Genomic DNA, 20,559 nt, shown 5'->3' on the forward strand with positions numbered 1-20,559 from the left:
CAGTGCTACAGCAAAACCAAAGAATTTTCCTGACAGACATGAGAGGCAAGTAGGTAAATCAGCTCAGCTCTTTCACTGCCTCTCCTTGTAACCTCCCTTCATCTCCACTCCATTCTCTCCAGCACTATTCATATTCATGGACTCTTTTCTATGACATCCAGAAAACTGAATTGTGAGTCAGAATTTATTTTTTTAATCAAAAGCCCTCCTCCATCTGTTGGAGCTCTTTAGGCTATTTCTGTTCTATTATAACACTGAAGGGGGGGGGGGGGGGAAAAAGTGTTGCTTTTAGTAAACTTCTACGCCACTCTTCTCAAATGTCTGTGTGACCTGTTCCGTGTGGTGCCTTTGGCCTGATTCATCAGAGGGGCAGAGGCTCTGCAGTTCCAGATTAAATCAGTGGGAGGCCTGAATGCTCAGCGCTCCTGAAAATCAGAGCCGAAGCACCAAAAACTGGGACACAGGGAACATTTACTGTGGGAACCAGGACTGTGCTGGCCCTGCCCTTTGCTGGACGTTGTCCTTCTGTTTTTAATCCCCTTTCGACTTCCCCCTCCACACGAGAAAATTGCCTTGTTCTCTCTTGGAGGACACATAAGGATTGCCAGATAACCAGAGAAGCTTTTGTTTCCTCTGAGGAGGACTTTAGTCATCTTCCTCTTGTGTTCTCACCTGACACCTCCCAGCTATGTTGGCATTTATCGCCTTTCCAGATCTACAAGGTCCTGCCTGGAGCCCCAGGCTCTCCTCTGCCTCAGTCTGCCCTTGCAAGGAACTCCCATGCATAGTTTTCTCTATGATAATAAACATTTTCAACTCCTCCAGCTCTGAAATTTCAAACTTGGGAAAATAAAATTTCTGTTTGTTCACATCTCTAGAAAGCAAATTTTAAAAGTTGCAGCATTGAAGATTTAGACATAAAGCTGTAATGTGTAATGTGGACTACAACTTAGTGTGGCAATGCAGGGAGCAGTTATAAAACAAACTGCGAGTATTTTGCCTTTGCAGAGAGGGAAGAAGCGCTGGGATGATGCATCCTGAATGAAAAACAACCGCAGGAAATTAACGAAGGTTTAGAAGGCCACTGTAAATTTCATCGCAGGGTCTTTTTCTGAGGTTTCTGAATTAAACAAACGATCGCTGAGCTTTTTGAGATTTTTTTTTTTCCCCTTCACTAAGCTTTGCAGAGAGTAAAGTTCGAGGAGTCTCCAGCGCGGCTCTGGGGGCAGGTGAGGGCAGAGCGCGGGCTGGGGCTCGGTGAGCGCCGTTACCTTCCACCGGTACCGGCAGCGAGCGGCCAACGAGACAGCGGGGGCGGCGAACGGAGGAAGGCAGGACCATCCCGGTGTACCCAGCTCTTTCCCCGTTCTTTCTCCACTATTTCCCCGCTCTTTCTCCACTATTTCCCCGTTCTTTCTCCACTATTTCCCCGTTCTTTCTCCACTATTTCCCCGTTCTTTCTCCGCACCTTCCCCGCCCGGCGAGGCGGCCCCGCTTTCCCGCGCTTCCCGCCGCGGCCGGCAGGGGGCGCCCTCGCCCCGCCCGCTGAGGGGGCGCGGAGCGGGGAAGGAAGTGGCGGCTCCCGGTGCTGCCGGTGCGCGGGGCTCGGCTCGGCTCGGCGGGCGGATAAATCTGCGCGGCCGCCGTGCCACAGTAGGGCAGAGGCAGTGCCGGTGAGGGGCTCTTCGCCTTCCCCGTTCCCTCCTCCCCCTCAGCTGCGGCGGCCCGCCCGCCTCGCCTCGCCTCCCCCCGCCTCCGCCGTCCCCGCGCCGCGGCAACGCCGGCGGGCGAGGAGCTGCCCGCGCCCGGCCCGCCCGCGCCGGGGATTATGCCAGCGGTGCGCGGGCATGCCGGTAGGCAGCGACCGGTAAGCAACGGCAGCCGCCGAGCCGCGGCGGCATCGGCAGCAGCAGCAGCAGCAGCACCAGCAGCAGCGGGAGCCGCGGCCGGGAGCAGCCGGTGCGTGCCGGGGGGCGCTGAGGGCGGGCGGGGGGCGGCGGGGCGAGCACCAACACCTGGTGGCCCCCGGGCTGGCCCGGCCGTGCCGAGGCGGGGGCGGGAACCGAAGCGGGCCTGAGGGGAGCTGAGCTGGGGTGGCCGGGCCCGCGGGGCGGCTGCAGCTCCGCGGAGGGGCCGGTGCGGCGCGGGGGCCCCTCCCGGGACCGCGGAACGGCCCCCGCGGGCCGCGGCGGGTCCCGGCCGGCACCTGGAGGCTGCCGCGGCCTGAGCGGGGCCGGGCTGGCCCTCCTCGGCCGGGATGCGGTGGTAAAAGTTTCCCGATGGAGCAGTCGGTGACCGGGAGGGCCCTGCGGCCATAGCGGCGCCCCGCACCACACGCCAGGGACGCGGGACCGCAGCCCCGCGCTGCCGAGGTCCGGCGTGTGGCACAGCCGGTGTCGGGCTCTCCCTGCCCTGCCGGGTTGCGGGCGGCAGACACCGCTCCGTGCCCGCGTGGACAGCCGGGGACGAGCGGACGGACGGAGCACCCTCAGCGCCGGGTCGCGGCACCCGGAGCGTTCGGGGCGGTCATGGCTCGAGGCCGGACCCAGCCCCCGGGAGAGCTCCGTCCTGACCTCCTTCCTCGGGTACCGCATCTCCGAGCCTTGAATTTCAGCAGAATTCGGCTCTGGCAGAGGCCCCCGGTGGAGGTTTTGTCGTGCGGTGGCCCAGGAGCCCCTCGGACGGGGCCTGGCATGGGGAGGGTATGAAGGTGCTGCCCGGGGATGCCTCCCATCCCTGTGGGAGAAGAGGCTGAAACCCACAGCAGCTTCAAAGAATAAATGCCGCTGGTCTCATTATAGCTGAGGGACAGCCCCGTGAGCTTTCGGGGCTCGAGACCCCCCTGTGTCAGGGCGCTGCTGGGTGGTGACTGGGAGCTGGCCGTGCTCCTTAGGCTGTGCTTTTCCTAGTGAGAGGGAGAGATTCTTCCCTTCGGAAAAAGCAGAATGCCCATTCCGTAGCTGGATGACGGGCTGCAAGAGGGGATTGTTTTTTTTGCTGGGCCTGGCAGTCCTTTCTTCTGGCTTCCCCATCCCTTGACAGAAGGGTTCCCGAACAGCCCTGGGCTCCATCCTGGAGCGTGCTGCTGCCCCACGGCTACAGTGTGAACAGCTCCAGATTTTTGCCCAGCTGTGGGAGCGTTTAAATCCCTTCCTTAACCTCCTCTCCAGCCTCTCCTGCTCCACTGAAGAAGCAGAAGCACAGAGTGCACTGAAGTGCTCAGCCTAGGGCTGGGAGCATCATTCAGGGAGCCCCTCAGAGGAGCGCCCTGCTCAGTACACAAGTCAGTCCTGTCACATTGCATGTTTAAATGCCATGACTTAGGTGAAGTTTATTTAAACTATGTATTTAAGAAAAAAAAAAAAAGTTTCTTCATGTGTTGGTACCTGCTGTAAAGTGAGAGGTTCCATCTTCTCTTTGCTCTGTGTGTCTGGAAGCTGCTGAGTGAAAATTGGATGTTAGGAAGCGTCTTCAGTCTTCGAAGACATAATCTGTGAGTGCTCAGCTCTGAACAGGACAGTGGCAATAGATCAGTCCTTGTGAACATCAGGGCTCAAACAGGCGGATGTCTGAGTGCATATGAGAATATCAGTGGCTGTAGGACTCCTTGTCCCCCCATGGCACCGATTGCTGCTCTGTGCCCACATCATTTTGCTTGTGTTGTATTTTTATCGTGGTTTATTTTTGTCATGACTGCGTTGTGCTCCCGAGTAACACAAGACGACTGACTGCCATAAAGAGTTCAGCACTGGCTTCTGGGTGAGGGGTCTTCCCCCCCAGCACTGTTGAAAAGGAGATTGCTGTTTGTAGGGCAGCCCTTTTCCCTCTTTTCCTGTGGCACACCTGGTGCCTCCCATGGCTGGTGGATCTCTGAGTGCTTGGTTATTCTGACAGGTAACCAGCTCCTTGTTTTTTTGGCCGCGGGCTGCTCGGTAATTAAAACGCCTCCTCGGGATATACAGAATAAAGGATGGCCAGGCATGAAAGCACTGTTGCAGACTTGTCCTGTCTTGTTGTTTGTCTCAGGATTTCTGCTTTGTGGTCCTTGCAGTGTGTTCTGGTTGTGGCAGCATCTCTGAGAGGGGAAGAAATCAGCATCCAGGGCTGGGAATGCAGCTTGTGCTGCTTTTGATGGAGCAGACTTCTGGTAGGCTGCTGGGCTTCATTAATCATATTTAAGTTTCTGTCACTAACTTTTAATTAAAAGCATAGTTGATACCACTTTAATGAATGTACAGATGTTAGCCATCTTCATGCATAAAAATGCTTTTTAATTCCCTTACTATTCCCTTTATGGCCCTTAGATGCTTTTGTTGCCATCTAAACCGTGTTCAGTAGCAGCTGTTTATCTTCTTAATAAAACTTTTTCTTGCATCTCTGTTTGGGAAACCATAAAGGTTGGAGTAAACAATTCCCTGGTATCCTTTAACAGTATTTTTTTTAAGAACTTGGCAGAAGGGGTCAGAAGTGGAGCCTAAATAGTGAACTCCAAGGCTCTTGCTGACTATAGCCCTGAGCTTAATGTAAGTCACCTGAAACTGTTGGCTGTTCTGAAGCTTATGTGAAGTGATGAGGAAAATAAGAAGCCCTCAGTGTATGACTTTTGATTCTGATGAGCTTCACGAGGATCTTTTCCCCGAATGACAACTTCTTATTAAAATATCTTTTCTATTTTGGGTTTGCTGCTGATGGTGTGTGTCAATGCTTTGTCGCTTGTTGTGCATCTAACAGCCTGAGCATTTATTGTGATTTACCATCTGGCACGTGGGAGTTTTATCTAACTTCTCATTTTACTTGACAGCAACCAGTTTGGAAAGACCTTGTCCTGATTTTTTTTTCCCCCCTAATAGAAATTTTCAAAACTTAAAACTGACAATGGGGCTAAAAGGCTTTAAATTTAAATACTCTCTTTTGATTCACAAATTGTTACTGCTTCTGTGAGCTGGCCAAAGAGAGAAGCAGCACATCCTTCAAGTGAGCTAATTTAAAGAAGGTTCTTCCAATTAGTCCTAAGAAGCATTAATTTCCCCTCTGCATTCAAATAAAACTCTTGTCATTCAGTTGCTGTCTTGGCAGCCTGAGTGGAAGGCTTTGGAAAATGGCAAGTGAAAGCTGATGCTTGCTCCTGAGTACAGTTTGACTCATGCCTTTCATGCATATTCACCATAATGTCCTGTTCCAGGACCAGCAGGATCCCTAGAGAAACATTTCTTCTTTTAAGGTGTTTTTCTTTTAGGTTTCCTCTTAGTAGAGACTCAAATAAGAGGGAGGTTAGAAACAGGCATCGATGTGTCTCTTTGCTTTATTTTTATTTTCTTAGAAGGAAAAAGCAACCCATGGTTTTCTAAACAGCCAATTTCTCTAAGTGGTGAAGATGCTTTCTCATTTAATTTTAAAATTGGCTGACGTAGGGTATGATGCAATTAATATTTCTGTTTATCTCCCCAAATTGGTAAAATATGCCTAAATTTAATTTTGAGCTCAAAAGCATCTTATAAACAAAAATGTTCTGTAGTTTTCAGTGTGACTAGAAATGGAATAATTAATGGGGGGGGGAGGGAATAAATAAAACACTTTTTATTTATAACTTTATTTCCTGGGTGTTGGAGGAAATCCAAGTGCCACAAGATTGTACAGGGGCAGAGTCTGTCTGAGCTCACCCACAAAACTGAAAGGGAATGTGGCTTCTCTAATTGTGGTGTCCATGCCAAGAGTCCCAGGAAAATTTAAATGAACAAAGTAATGGATGATATTTGGATGTTCTTAATGTAAGAAGAAAACAATCTAGCCTGGGGCTGGCCCAGATCCTGTCACTACAGGGAGTTCTAATCAGCACGATGCCAAGTCAATAGACAGAGCTCCTGAAGTCGGGCTTGTGCATTTTCTGTAGGAAAGAGAGTTTGCTGGTGTGACTGGATGATGGTTTTAATTTTTGGTTTTAATTAAAAAAATAATTCTTAGAAGCTCACAGCCAAATGCTTCAGTAAATCCCGCTGGAGAACTTAGAAACCAGTTGGAAAAATGTATCTTTCATCTTGAAGGAGGGCAGGGGGAGGTGCAGGGGACCTCCTGAGGGATGGCAGGATCTGGAGACAGAGCTGCTTCCCCTTCCTGCAGTTCTTCCTGAGTGTGTGACACAGGATCAGGCTTCAGAGGAGAGAAGAAATAAGAGCTTGCTCAGGCAAGTGGAGATAAATATTTATAAATATTTATATTCATAATAAAAATTTTGGGCAAATCTGGGTGCAGGGAAAAAACTCCAGTTGGCACAGGGCTAAAACCTGCCCTGGGGAGCTTGGCCATGTCTAAGGAGGTGCTGGCTTTGCAGGGAGAGGCCATCCAGGAGGGAAATGGGTGGGAAAACAGTGCCTTCCTGCCTCTGGGCTTCCCTGTGCCACGGTGGTGAGGAGGATGAGCAGGACCCTTGGGTTTGGTGGCTGGGTCAGTGAAGGGTGGTGGCCTGGCAGGGCTGCAGAGCTCATTGTCCTGGGCAGGGACACACCTGCCAGCGCCCTGAGTGTGCCCAGGGTGCCAGCGAGGGCAGGGACAAAGCACACACCTCGGCTGAGGAAGGAGTGCTGATAGGAGCAGGGGCACCCACGGCAGAGTCGCCGTCTCCCAACAGCAGCACCGGCTGATTTTTGGCTTCTCCTGACCCAGGTAGTGGCTGAGAACTCCAAATCTTTGGTTTTGTTTTTTTTTTTTTTTCCCCTGGCTTTAAACAGCCAGGAAAATCTTGCTCAGACAGATTTGACGACCTACAACATCCAGAAATCTGCACCCCTGTGGACCTCAAGTTGTTTTCCCACAAAAATAACCCAAGGCTGAGTACCGAGTACCTTGGATAGCGAGGACTCTGCACAGCTTTTACAATCCTGGCTTTGTGTGTTTGGACACCTGAGGTTGGTGAGTGCTGAGATGTGGGCACGAACTTTAAAACTCTCCTTGGCAGGAAAACAGGTGGGATTAGGTGAATTGGAGAGTCCCTCGATGTGGTGAGGAAAAGTGATTTGTCGCTCATGGCTTTCTTTAAACAGCTCAGTCTCCAGTCAGAGACAGACACTGGGATTTTTACTCGGGGGTTTTCCATCAGATTCTATGGTCTCATGGTGGGGGCAGGGAACTGCGGTCCAGAAAATCCATTAATGGAACAGAGGTGGTTTGCTGTGAGCTGGGAAGGCACAGCTGGTGAGGACTCGGGGAAGAAAATAGTGAATGAACTGCTGAAAGATTTGTAATTCATCGTTGGACAGGGATTCCTGTAATGGGCAGGGAAGCAAACTCTGATTTGTTTGGATTGCTGGGACTTACATAACGATCAGGGAGCTTCGGGATACTAATTCAGGCTTAACCCTCAGAGCAGTGACCTGGGAAGGCATTTTAATGGCGTGATAACCAATTTGGAGGGTGGGAGTGTGTAATCACATCAGCATGCCAAGGTATCTGGGCACTGCAGGGGTGAGGCCGTGTTATCTCCAGCTCCAAAGAAGTTTGGTATTTGCATGACTTAACTCTGGTGTAGAGGGGCCTTAATTCCATTATGTGCTTTAGAAGGTTATGGGAGGATTTCAGGTTTTTCTAGTACAGCCGTGGTAAACAGGAGTTCAGCTTCACTTGTGTTTTGTACAGGTATTCATAAGGAGTTGGGTTTGGATCATTTTGTGTCTCAAAATGTGTCAGAGTTATCCATAGCAAAACCTGGAGGGCTGTGGGCATTTCTGAAGAGGTGGAAAAAAATAATGGGCTACCATCAGCCACTACGTTTGGAAGGAACAACAAAACAATTTCACATATGCATTTATATATAAACGTGGTATATATAATTATGTTTTATATATATCAGAGGACAGCTCAGTGGGAATAGTTTCACTTTTAATTTGTTTCAAGATCAATACCATAACTTAAATAACCTTCCAAAGGTACAAACACGGTAGAGTCACTTTCTCTATGTGGGTGGCTTACCTATTTTAATGTTGCCTTTTTTTAAAGAAGGAAATAGAGATTTTATATTTATCATATCAGATGAAATTGAAATCTAAATATTTACATCTTTTCACTGGATCTGAGGTTGAGCACCAGCTGTAGGCGTTGCCAAGCTGTTTAAGTTGTCTCCTCCACGGAGCAGGTTGATTTCTCCAGGGTGGTGGAGCCTCGTGTTTCTGGCTCTTATTTTCTCTCCTGTCTCTGCATCTGGAAATCCTTCCCTCTGTGGGCTCTGTGACCCGGCCTCACGTTCAGAGGCTGTTCCAGCCCAAACATGCTGAAGCTAAACACGTGTTGTCTCCACCAGAATGCAGAGTAAACTGCAAGCTGTGAAACTGGAGGGGGAGTTTGGGATACGAGGGTGTAAATAACTCGGAGATATTTGTTGGAAAAGAGCAGGAGGAGGAGGAAGGCCTCTTGCTTGCTTTTTCTCTGCCATCCCATTTCCTCAGTAACATTCTCTGTGCTCTTCACAGCAAGGTGGAGGATCATTTCTGTCTAAACAAGGGTAAACCAAGAGCAGACATAAGAAATGTTGCAGGCACAATCCAGCAGAAAAGACACTAAAATTCCTGAGTTTTCTGTCTCTGGTTTTGTTTTGCTTTCCTTGTTTCCTTGTGAATTTCTTGAGCAGGCTAGACATGAGGCTTTTAGGCTTCTGATCCACTGAATGAACTGATGAACACATAGCCTGTTTTGTTCTCCCTCCCTTGTTTTTAAGGATCATTTATCCAGACTCACGGGACTCCTTGTTTGTCTAACTTGTCTCTGGATTGTAAAACATGGTTCCATGTTTTAGTGTTTTAACTTCAACAAACAGTAAACATCTTCCATCACATATCCTAAAAAATGTGTTTAGCCTGGGCACAACTGTTTCTATTGGGACCAAAACAATTTTAATGCTCTCTTTTGCTTACATTTAATACCTATAAATAAGTTTTTCAGAGGGGCACCTTTATCTAGCACACTGCCACTGTAAGAAGAAAGAGCATATTTGGATAAGCCTGGATGAAGAATTAAACTCTGGTTCAGCTTTTGTGTGTTGTCCTGGCTTCCCAGTTTTCATTTATCCTTTTGTTTAGAGCAGGGGATGATGGTTTGACTTGCTGGGGGTGGGCACTTGGGTATCTTTAGGTCAAACCTTCTGCATCATGTCTGCAAGCATCTGGGCAGAGAGGATGGAGAGGAAAGAGCTTTCTATCTTCCTGCCTGTTCTTTTGTTCAGGTGCCCCAGCAGCAAAAGGAGCTTGACATAAAGGGGAGATTTATTTCACTGTCTAATGGAGCATCTGTATTATCAAAGGCAGATATGTCAGAGCACTTTCCCCCTCCCTGCTCTGTCTTTTGTTGTCTGAATGTCATTTTGCTGTTAGAACTTGCGTTGTATTCCTTGTTAGCAAAGTAGAACTGAAAAAAAAAGGTGATGCTTTGTCTTAAACATTGTTACCAAAATCATCAGCTAAACAGCATTGAGTGAGGATTTTAATTCCTGGTTTAAAGATTGAGTATAATTTGGCTTTCAGACCTCCCATTTTTCCTAAATCAAGTTTATGGTAGCAGCAGCCATGAGTGTCAGTTTCTGATTATAAACAGATTTGGAGCCACTAAAAACCTCCTTGAAATCAGTTTGACAACTGTTTGAGAACCACCTTTTTAATATTCCCAGCAAGTTCCCTGCTGAGGTATCTTGCAGCAGCCTTGTAGATCTTGTAGATGTTAGTCTTTCCTGCATATTTTATTTTAACTTGCTCTTAAGCTTCCTAGGAGAATGCACATGGATAAGCTTTTCCAGGCTTTTTAAAAATTCATTTTTACATGGAAGCCTGTGCTCAGCAAGACAAGAGTTGAGTGGAAACTGGTTGTGCTGTGCTGGGGGCTGCAGCACCTCGGTGCTCAGAGCACCTCGCAGGAAGGTGCTTTTTGCTTTTGTTTGGATTTTCTTGCGGCTAAATCCCAATTTCTCCCCACTGTTTCTGGCTCCAGGTGGATCTCTGGACCCGCAGGGGGGCAGAGGGTGCAGCAAATCCACCACCATGGGGACAGTGGGGTGGGCTGGGGAGTCTCGGGGTGCACAGGCTCAGCTGGGAGAAGGGAAAGCAGATTGGCTGGTGCTGGTTTTTATTCCTGCAGTCCTTGGCAGCCCCTGGTCTGAACGACCAGGACCTGAGCAGTTCCTAAGGGAGCATCACCCCAGGCCTGTGCTGTGTGCCCAGGGCCCTGCACTGCAGAGACCAAGGGATATTCCATCTGGAGGTGGGAAAAACAACCCTGGCAGCCTTTCTTTCCTCGAGGCTGGCAGCGGGAGCAGAGTCAGGGACATATTTCCATTTGACTCATCCGTTGTTGAGATGGTGACACCCTTGAGTCACATTAAAAACGAGACCTTGTAGCTGAATTGGCACATCACAGAGCAGGTGTTTGCTGGGGTTTTGGGGGGTTTGTCCTTGTTCAGAAAATTATTTTCCCATTCGCTGAGATGGGATGAAATTGATTAATAGTGTTGCTGATGTCCTGGGTTAAAAATAACAGGCAAACCTGATTCAGGCGGAATGCTGGAAGTTAGCTGTCAAGATAACCTGCTTGAAATAGTTGTAAAGGCCTAAAAAATAAAATAAAATAATAAAAAAGATGAGTGCCCAGTAGCCAGATGGTTGGAAGAGAACACCCCACGATCAATGAGGCAATATGTAAATATTTTCGATCATTACCACAGTACTGCTGTGTTGACATTGAAATTCAGAGTGTTATTCTGTGGGACTCCTCATTGATCAGCAGATGAGCTCTGATAAAACGGAGGTTGAAAGCACAATACTGAGCATTATTATGGATTGTGGATTTCATTGACAAGGACAGGCTTCCATCAAGGGCTAGGAATGGATTTCAGATCCTCTTTAAACACGTTACTCAGCGACTGTGTTCCTTTCCTGGCTGTCAGCTACCAATTAAATGGTGTTTTATTTCTTGAGTTGCTTTATTTAAGGTGAAATACTGCATAATTGACTAATTTTTCTCTGCTAATTGCTACATTTATATGGGAAGGGGCAAGGTGGAAGTTGACATAGAGTTCTCTGCTTGAAATATACCTGGCTAGAAATGACTGGAACATAATATCAATCAAACAGACTAATTAATTTTTTTTTTCCCCACAAAAGATCCTCCTGAAAGCTGGTTGTACAGACCCTGTCTGGCTGAGTCACTTAGAAACCTTCACGGGGGTGATAGCATTCTCATGAATAAAACATGAAGTGCCTCTGGCATACACAGGTGCTGAACCCACCCAGAGGCTTTTTCTTTTCTTTTTTTTTTCTTCCTCCTCTTTAAAAAAAAAAAAAATCCCCTTGGTTTTACTACTCTCAGAGGAGAGTCTGAAGCTTGACTCTCTTGAAAGCTGCTTTTTAAGATCTACCCACCCCAAAGCAATCCCAGTGCCAGCAGGGGCTGCTGGTGATGGTTCCTAGGATCCCACCCTAGAGGCAGGAGGGAGGTTTGGGAAGGTGATGTGTGTGGGGAACAGGTTGCCACCTTTGGGTGATATTAAATGTGACTTTCTGTTTTACATAGACTGCTGTGAGGTTCCTAAAAATCTTGTAAGATCTACTATAGAATGTAGGGTTTGGGGGTTTTTAAAATTTCTTTTCTTGCAGTTGATCAGAGCAATGGGTTGTAACACTTCCCATTTCATATAAGGGAATAAAGACTTTTAAGAAAGGATTAATTACTTCTAAGGAAGGAGGGAGAAGGCTCTTGGCAAATGAAAAACTCATTATAGCTGCAGCAGAGTCCAGAGCCCAGGCAGCTTCTGGAAGTATTTTTCTGTTTGTTTTCCCTCCCTTTCCCTTGGGTCTGGCTGCTTACAGTGCAGCCAGGACCTTGTGCTCCTTTGGGAACGTAACCCCGGGGCAGTCCGAGGGTCCAGATGCTACAAACATCCGAGAGGGAAAAACGGTCTCAGTGCCTTTCCAAGCTGTTCGTATTTTCCAGTTGACTGCTGCATTTCTCTTGCATGTTGATTAATTTCCTGGCACGTCCTGGAGCCTGTTCCTCCCATTAGAGTTCTTCAGGATTTTGAATTTATTTCCCCGTGGTTTGTTGATATTTAGTTGCTCACTTACATCCCCTTAGCGCTTTAGGGTGGCTGGTAGGAGAACAGAAACCACCTTTTCTGAGGATAAAGGGCTCTGGAGACTCTCTGTGGTCTGAAACTGATGCTCCCAAACCATGGGCATGTGGTGTTTGACCACAGCTGACACTCATTAGGGATTAGAATTTATTAATGCAGATTGGGCAAGAGCAGGAGGCTGAGCTACACCAGTTGTGGTGGTCTTGAGGAACAGTTGTGCTGGTTCATTTCTCCCGGCAAGATGGTGCTGTCAGTGCCTCTGCCTTTGCAGAAGCCTTTTTATGGCCCAAGGCTGGTGAGTTGTGGTTTGGGGTTATCACCAGGTGTGTCTGTCCAGGTAATGGTGAGGTGGGAGCTCTGCCCATCCCACCAGGATAAAGTGATTTAGTGGTGGCAGCGATGCTGCCTCCTGGAAAGACTGGAAAGTGAAGTGCAGCACATCAGTTCAGCAGAGAAGCCTTCAGAAGCCAGCAGAAAGCATCTTATAATTAATTAATCATCCTCTATGGAAAGGTAAATGCCAGTTCAGTTAATGCAATGTGGTGTTTTCAACATCGGTGCTAAAAACGAGCCATGTAGCACCTCTGCCTCTTTGCAAAAGATATTTACATGTGAATCTGTCTATTAATAGCTGTGGTCTGATTTCCTGTGCCTCAGGTGCTGCTGAGCTGTCCTGCTGCTCCAGAACCAAACGTGGTCTTTGATTCGGTTCTGGGCTGCTCCAGTGCCCAGGGCTTCCCTGGGGAGATGCTTCCCTGAAAACCTTTTGAGTTTGTAACATTCCTCTTTGCAAATCAGCCATAATAAAAATGTCATTGCAGCCTTTTGGGAGCTCTTGCATTAACTCACATTTCTGTGTTTTTGTTGTGCTGCTTTTTCCTGGTGGTTTGGACAAATGTGCCCCTTGTTTAACAATGCAGAATCCTCCCACACTTCGGGAGTTTAATTTGAAAGCAGAAGCAGTTTTAACTGTGTACTTGATTTCCATTTAGCACAAAATGTTTCTGGAATGCAGACAGGGTTAATGATTATAGAAGAGGATGAAAATCTGACAATTTTTAAGTTTAAATTTTGCCTTGGTAATCTGTTCTCACACCTAAAAATAAGTAAATTAAGAATAGCATCAGCAAGGCCTCTGCAAACTGCAGTGACTTTAAAAAGTGATGACTTGGGAATACAGTCAAGGTGAATTGTTTATGATTATTCCAGAAAACAAGTTTCATAAACGTCATAATGTCCTAGGCTACATTAATTATCTATTACTTATAGTATTTGCTGCAGAGAAAATGCCAATGTTTCTGTTTTCCCAGAGGCAGTACTTTCACTTTCTCTTGTACAGAAATGTTTTTGCTTTTAATCACTTTTGATTGCAGTACCATTAACAAGTGTGCAGAGAACTCAGTTTTTCTGCTTGGAACAATTGCTGCAGACTTACTGTCACTGAAAAGAAGAACTTTTGTCATCCTTCCCTAACCTATGACACAGGGGAAAAAACCCAACCCCAGAATAAAAAATAATAAAGGAGGTAGGAAGATTGATTTTCCTTAACTGGAGGAGGCTTTGTGGCTGCCCTTCCAGGCTTGCAGGTACTCTGGGGGGCTTTGAGATTGGCCTCAGCCAAGCTCTGAAACCCTTTGTAGCCCTGTGTCCAGGCCCTGCTAATTCTGATTTACAATTTATTTATAATTTATTTACCAAAGTGGGCTGTAGTGGATGGTTCTTTTGGGAGGATAACCAGCACCTAGAGAGACTTGTCTTGCTTGTAGAAAATGGGGAAAGAATGGATGTGGAAAAATCCCAATGTGCTTGAGGAATGAATTATTGTGTAACTTGTGAAAATTGGTGAGGCTCAATCAGACTGGATGTGTATTGAGTTAACTACATAGCTATAATGAGTCCTTTTAAAAGGGAAAGGTAATGTGAGGATTCTTGTTTACTTGCAAATAATGGTAGAATGGCTAAAAGGACTAATGAAATACTTGCTTTCATGAAAAGGCATTTAAAATTCAAAGGCAAAGCAAGATTAAAATATTATATTTAAATATATTTCCATCATACAGATTTGAATAGTTGCTGTAGAGAGAAAGTCCTTTGGGCTTTGCATCATCGTATTGTATAGAACAGTAGGGGAAGAAACACTTTACATTTCCATCTGTGAGAAGAATTTTTATTTAAAGCATTCCTTAAGAATTTAGTGGGTTAATTCTGCCCCAGAGGACACACACACAATACTGGAACAGGTATCAAATCACTGAATATTATTTCTTCAGTTACAAAGAATTTTAAATTTTACCATTTTAAAAGTAGTGATTTTTGGTGTTAATTTTGTTGCAAGCCTGAAGAGTTAATTTTATTTATCTCCTGGTCTTGACTGTATTAATGTTGTCAGCAAGATCAATAGTCAATGAAAGAAAAGAAAACTAAGATTCAGTTTCAGATAAATTGTGATTGGATCCTAAACCACAGGGCCACAGATTGGACCTGTGGTTTCCAGTTCTGACAGATCCAATCTAAAAGCTGCATCACAGAAGGTTTTGAGATAGGTTAAGCGACTTGATGCCAAACACTTTCATTATTATTATTATTATTATTATTATTATTATTATTATTATTATTATTATTATTATTATTATTATTTTATTACCACCCAGCCTGGAAAAGCAGAAGTGGCATTTGGGCTCTATGTGCCTGGCTCAGCTGTGAATCAGCAAATGACGTTAATAAGCATTTGTGGACTAAATATATTTTTAAGCTGTCTGGCTGCTTGCTCTTGGTGAGATTTCTGAGATTAATGGTCCTGAAATGTTACTCACATTTGCTCTTCCTCCAGGATGAATCTGACCTGTGCAAGCACTATTATATTTCTTTAAATTGCTGTGCAAGAAGTTACAGGAGTGAAGATCAGTTACAGTTTTTTATTTTAAGCTGTTGGCAAGACATAAATTTATGTTAACAGAATCAGTGTTTGCAGCTAAAGATACTGATGGTTTTTCTGTTTTCAGGTTCTTTAGGGGAGGAAACAGAGTATATTGATGTTTTATTTATTTATTGTGTAACACTTTGGTGGCAGGTGCTGGTGTTGAGGTTTGGATCCAAGTCCCAGCAAGGAGATGTGCTTTTATTTGTGTGCTTGTGAGCCCAGATTTGCACATTCTGGTGCACAACAGAGCTCCTGCTGCTGGGAAGGAGAGCTGGGAAGGACTGTGCCCTTCCTGACCTGAAAGGGATATTTCTGCTGATGGAGAATTGAGTGAGATAGAGACAATTTTAATGTGAGCATGTGGGTTTTGGGGGTCCATGGGTGACGTGCCTTGCTCTATCACCATTAGACCAGTGCTGGCTCTGCTCTGGCTGCTGCTTGGAGGACAGAGAAACAAAGATAAGCCAAGACATTAAAGGAGACCTAAACGAATGTGGATATAATTGGGGAAATCATCAGTAGAGAGGGGAGTGGAGAGCACGAGTGTGCCCTAAAGTGCAACCCAGCTGCTTTAAAAGCAGCATTGGAACCAGTGCAGTGGTTGGAGGTGAAGACAAGGCTGCCCAAAGGAATCTCTTAGAAAGGCAACGGGGCTGCTTGGAATGACAGGCAAAGCAAGAACTTGCTCTGCAGGCAGGTTCCTTCTGCCCTCAGCCCTCCTGACAAAAATCAGCCTTGGGGGAGAGCAGGTGGCTGGAATAGGAGTGTAAATGTGGTGCCTGGGCTTTCCTGACCTGGATTTGCCCTCCTGTGTGCTGCTGGTTCACCAGCCCTTCATTCCCTGTGGGAGCTGCTGTCTCCTTGCTCCTCCAGGTGTGGAAGGATCTGTGGGGATTACAAGGGCAGCTCCAGCTCTGCTTCCACCCTCAAATGGGGGATCCTGCCCGGGTTCTGAGGGCACCCTGGAAGAATCTGTGATGTGCTGGGTTTCTCTGTCGTGATGTCTCCTCTGTGGAAGTCACTGAGCTCTGAGTTTAGAAAGGAAATGCTTTGAGGGGAAGTGTTGTACAGAGGGAGCACGTGAGAGTGGTCAGTGCAACGCATGTGTTTTTTCTTCTCTTTTTTTTCCTTCTTAATTTCCATGAGTTAGAGATGACGGTGACTCATGGTTTGGAACACACTTTAAATCCCTGAGGTGCTCATTGCCGCCTACTATCACGTATTGAATTTCTGACATACCGGAGGGATGTCTGCAGAGAAACTCTGATGTGCAATTATAAAATGTTGTAGCTTTATGTTGTTTGCATAGGAGCCATTAGCATGGTGGAACTGAAAAAATAATGCAGCTTTATTCTTGCTCTTGATTTCCCATGGGCATGGCAGTTCAGCAACTGTGTTCTGTCTTTTTCTAGGATGTTGACACATGTGGACCAACAGTGACATTCTTTTTCAGCAATGCTGTCTTTGCTCCCTCCTGTATTCAGAAGCATCTAGAGAGATTTTTTGCAGAAGGTAGGTTCTGACATTTCAGCTGGATGGCTGTTCTTTTTCTTCTGGGTTAGAAAAAAAACATTTAGATGTTACTAGGGAGAATGGTAATTTATCTGAGGGATACTAACTCGCTGCTGGTGAGAGGGGATTAGCCTTAGCTTGGGTTCCGCTTGAAAAAATGCTTGGGGAAAACATGATAAAATGGAGGCTGGAGAATGGCTGCAGGAGCTCTTTGAGGAGGGCTTGGCAGTCACAGGACATGGTTGGCTTAAATTGCATAGATGTGTGCATTGGTAATAAACTTCTTTTGAAAGAAAGCTCACCACACTCCTTGCTTTTATCTGCTTAGTCAGCATCCTCTTCTGCTTAAAATCTTTAAAATAAATAACTATTCACCAGACTGAAATATGTTTTCAGTCTCTCTGGGCTTATTCCTTGAGGTCACAGCAGCTACCCTGAGGCTGCAGTGACACCAGCTCTGTATTAACATGCGATATCTTTATCAGAAATTGTTGAAAACTAGGGGTGATTTGAATACCTTAATTGTCTCCTGTCAGGAAATTGGCTCCCAGTGATTACCAGTTTCCAGGTCGATTTCCTTCCTGAAGCCTCTCTTTGGGATTAGCAGAGCCCAGTGCCAGGCTGGGTAGGCTGTTCCCCCTCTGTGGAATACCTGATTTCCTCAGGAGACAGCCTGGCAGCTCCTGCCTGCCCACTACAGCTCCAAAGGAGCCGTGTCCGCATCTCTCTGGGATCAACATCTGCCAGCAGCAGCTTTAACAGAGGAGTTTATGCTCAGAGAGGCATTGATTGCCATGAGTTTGTGCTGCTGTGCTGAGGGGGAACATCCCAAGAGCTTTGCCTCCTGTTTTAGGTCACACGCTCCCCCACAGCCTCTTGTAGAGGGAGCATTTTTCTCCAAATTAGCAGTAACAGCAGAGAAGAAATGCAATCCTTGGCAGAGCTTAGGGTTTGCTTTGCCCCAAGGCTGAGGCTCCACTCATTTTGCTTGCCTGAAGGATTTTACAGGGCTGATGAGGTGCCCAAGTGGTCATTAATTCTCTGGGTAGGTGAGGGAAAATTGCCTTCAGAACGGTCTTCACAGGAAAATGAATCCCTGCTCTTGCGTCACCAGAGAGGAGTAACGTCTGTGAGTTGGCAGGTAGGGAATGTAGGGAGAGAAATGGGTTTTAAACCTTGTCAGGGAATGCAGTGCTCATGGAGACAAAAAGCTGAACTGCCATGTCCAGGAAAATGCTGTAGGCACCAGGTAATTTCCCCCTGTTCTGCCAGTATTGCTGTGCAGCCCTTTGTTCTTCAGAACCTGGAGGCTTTCAATCCAATCTGCTGGACAGAATGAAAATGTTGGGAGAATGCTCCTCTGCAAGTCATCCTTGGGAGGATTTTGCATAGAGCTATTTCAAAATTTAGGGAAGTGTCCTCAATCCCTGCTGTGAGCAGAGCCCGAGGGACGTGTGTGCGGACGTGAGCCGTGTGTGCCGGTGATGTTGGGAGCTGTGGGACCCAGGCAGGGAGCCAGGGGGGAATGCAGTGTGAGGAGGAGACAGAAAGTGTTGATAATAGGATGGGGAGGGACCTGCTGCTCTGTCCCTCAGCATCCTCACTTCCAGCTGTCCAGGTGCACTGTGCTGCCTTTTTGTGCTTCCACTGTTGCTGTAGCTGCAGAAGCCTGGATGGGATGAGTGTTTCTGTCTGTAAGAAGAGGCAGAGGCTGACATTGGGCAGGGGGATAATAAGAGGGGAAGGTAGATGAGGTTGAATCCAAGGGTGCCTGAGAAGATGTGAGGCAGGCTGGGGACAGGGGACTCGTGCGCTGGGGAAGTGACGTCCCCTCTAAGCAAAGGAAGGAATGTGTCATGTCCTGTCAAAAGGAAGCACAACTTTGCTTTGCAGTTGCCTCCTTCTGATGTCCTTCCAGCACTCCCTGCCTTGCCTCAGCACCTGTCCTTGTGCCTGTGCCATGCTGGGCTGTGATTTTCCACCCCTGGCTGTGTGATGTGACCAGCTTTTCTCCTTCCAGAGCCTTATGTCCTTTTATATGGACACAAATTGGGCCTGAACCTTACTTTTTCTGCACCTTGTACTTACCAGGGGACTTAGTGGCAGACCCGCAACATGAGAATTGAACCCCTTGTAAGGAGTGAGTTTATGGGAGCCGACTAAATGAGGAGGAAATCTGTCTTCATGCTGGATCCTTCATCAACTGGATTGAAAAACTCACTGTAATGAGTTAGATCAAGGGGATAACACTCCAGGGAACTGGGTGATGGCTGCTTTTGTACTGGCAAGGAGGGGAACCCTGTCTGTTGGTATAATGGAGCAGCACAATTGTGACACCCCCCTGTCTCAGTGTGTAAAGGTTGTGGGTTAGAGTGGCACTTGTTACAGTGGGTACAGAGGTGGGGAAAGGGGAATGGGATCTTATAAAAGTGGGAGAGAGTTACAGGTAAACCCATTTAGACCTGACAGGACCCAGATGTTTGGAAAGGTACAGAAGGATCCCTTTTCAAAAAGGATCTGCAGAGTCTCCTGTATCATCTGGCACTATGAAATTTCTCATGGAAACAGGAGTGAGTTTGTCTTTTTGTGGTTTTCCTCCTTTTACAATAGAGACACGAGGAACTGTTTGGGCATATGTCTTTAACTGGGAGGAAAGGGTTGTGATGCTGCTGTGGTTGTAACCACAAACTAACTGACAGTTTCCTGCTGCAAGTAACTTTCTATAGATCTAAACCTCCTTCATTTGTGTTTGTTTTTCTGTGCTGTTTAAATATCTGAGGAAGATTCTGTTGCTGCTAGGCTTCTATATTTTTACAAAGTCTTTGTTATAATTTTGGGGGATAGTGGCATGAAGAGAGATGTTTACAGCGCTAATACAAACTTAAGTGGTGTCCAAAGAGTTTCTGTATTTTACAATCTGGTTTAATGTAGAAGTGAAAAAGTAAAGCCATTAGATGTGTGTCAGGCTGGTTTTGCAGTTACATTTACATGTACAAAGCTCTGTTTATTTCTAAGGAGAGAAGATGTCATCATGTGAACTTGCCTGTGTGGCTGAGATGCTTCATCCAATATTTCCATGGCATCATTACTGGCTTTTAATTCTGCTGCCTCCTTCCCACCCTTCTGCCCTGTGATGTGTTAAATATCACAGCTGCAAAAATGAGGGCTCCTTTTTTCCCTGCTGTTCCTATTCCAGCTGGAAAACTTGGACAGAACCTTCCCTTGTGGTTTGTGATACTGTAAATAAAGGCTTGGGAGGTCACACGTTTTCCATCTCAAGTTATTTTGATTCCAGTGCTGGAATGGGAGAGGAGGAGGGAGGAGAGGAATAAAAATAAAAACAAAAACAAAACCTCAAACTGTTGTAGCTTATTGTGGGAAAAAAAGCTCATTAATGCAAAGGGGAAGCAGTTGGAAAAAAGGCCTTTGCAGACAGGACTTAGTCTTTGACTGAAGCTGTGACTTGGATAATTAGGGTCAAAGATTTCAATGGAGTTTTCTATAAAGCTTTGAAATAAAAGTTATCTACAAAGCTGAGGCCCTGAACACCAGCTCCTGTGATCTGGTCTGTTTCTGTCTGCCTTAAAAGGTGCATCAGCCTGACTCTATAGGCATGTGGGTGAGTAATTTTACCTGTATCCCTCTGAATATGGTTACTCATTCTCTTAAATGTCAGTTAAGTGTGGAGCTGTGAAATTCTGGTTGTAGGTCTCGCTGGCTGTGGTCGGGTGAACCGGAGCCACGTTCGCAGTACCCTGGGGGGTGGGAAACCTGTTTGGACATTTCCTCAAGATTAATGCTGCAGTTCATCCTTCTGCAAATCCCCACAGAATCGTGGCTGGTACTGCTGCTATTCACAGCTGGTGTACCACATCTACAGGCTTGGGCTCCTCAGCTGTGTCCTTCTCGTGTTGGCATTTGAGGCTTTGCTTACTCACAGAAAACACTGTTTAGGTTTAACCTTATTGTATTTTTCTCTTTTGATATTTGTATAATCATGTTTTGGACTTACTAAGAAATGAGC

The 20,559-nt window shown here is 46.4% G+C and overlaps 1 protein-coding gene across 14 annotated transcripts in view; it reads left to right on the forward strand.

Annotated features, from left to right (window-relative positions):
• The first annotated feature begins 1,771 nt into the window (after window positions 1-1,771).
• PITPNM2 (phosphatidylinositol transfer protein membrane associated 2) overlaps window positions 1,772-20,559 on the forward strand; it is a 123,649-nt gene continuing 104,861 nt past the window's right edge. For 6 of the 14 annotated variants that reach the window (XM_014253859.2, XM_088065178.1, XM_088065176.1 and 3 more), the window contains exons 1-2: window positions 1,772-1,959; window positions 16,436-16,535. The gene's annotated coding sequence lies outside the window, so the exon portion shown is untranslated. The other 8 variants (XM_014253858.2, XM_088065170.1, XM_088065169.1 and 5 more) reach the window with 8 other exon arrangements.

Source organism: Pseudopodoces humilis, chromosome 20 (assembly GCF_049639895.1).
Source record: "Pseudopodoces humilis isolate 2021_Gansu_Grassland_sample_001 chromosome 20, ASM4963989v1, whole genome shotgun sequence".
Classification (NCBI taxonomy): domain Eukaryota; kingdom Metazoa; phylum Chordata; class Aves; order Passeriformes; family Paridae; genus Pseudopodoces; species Pseudopodoces humilis.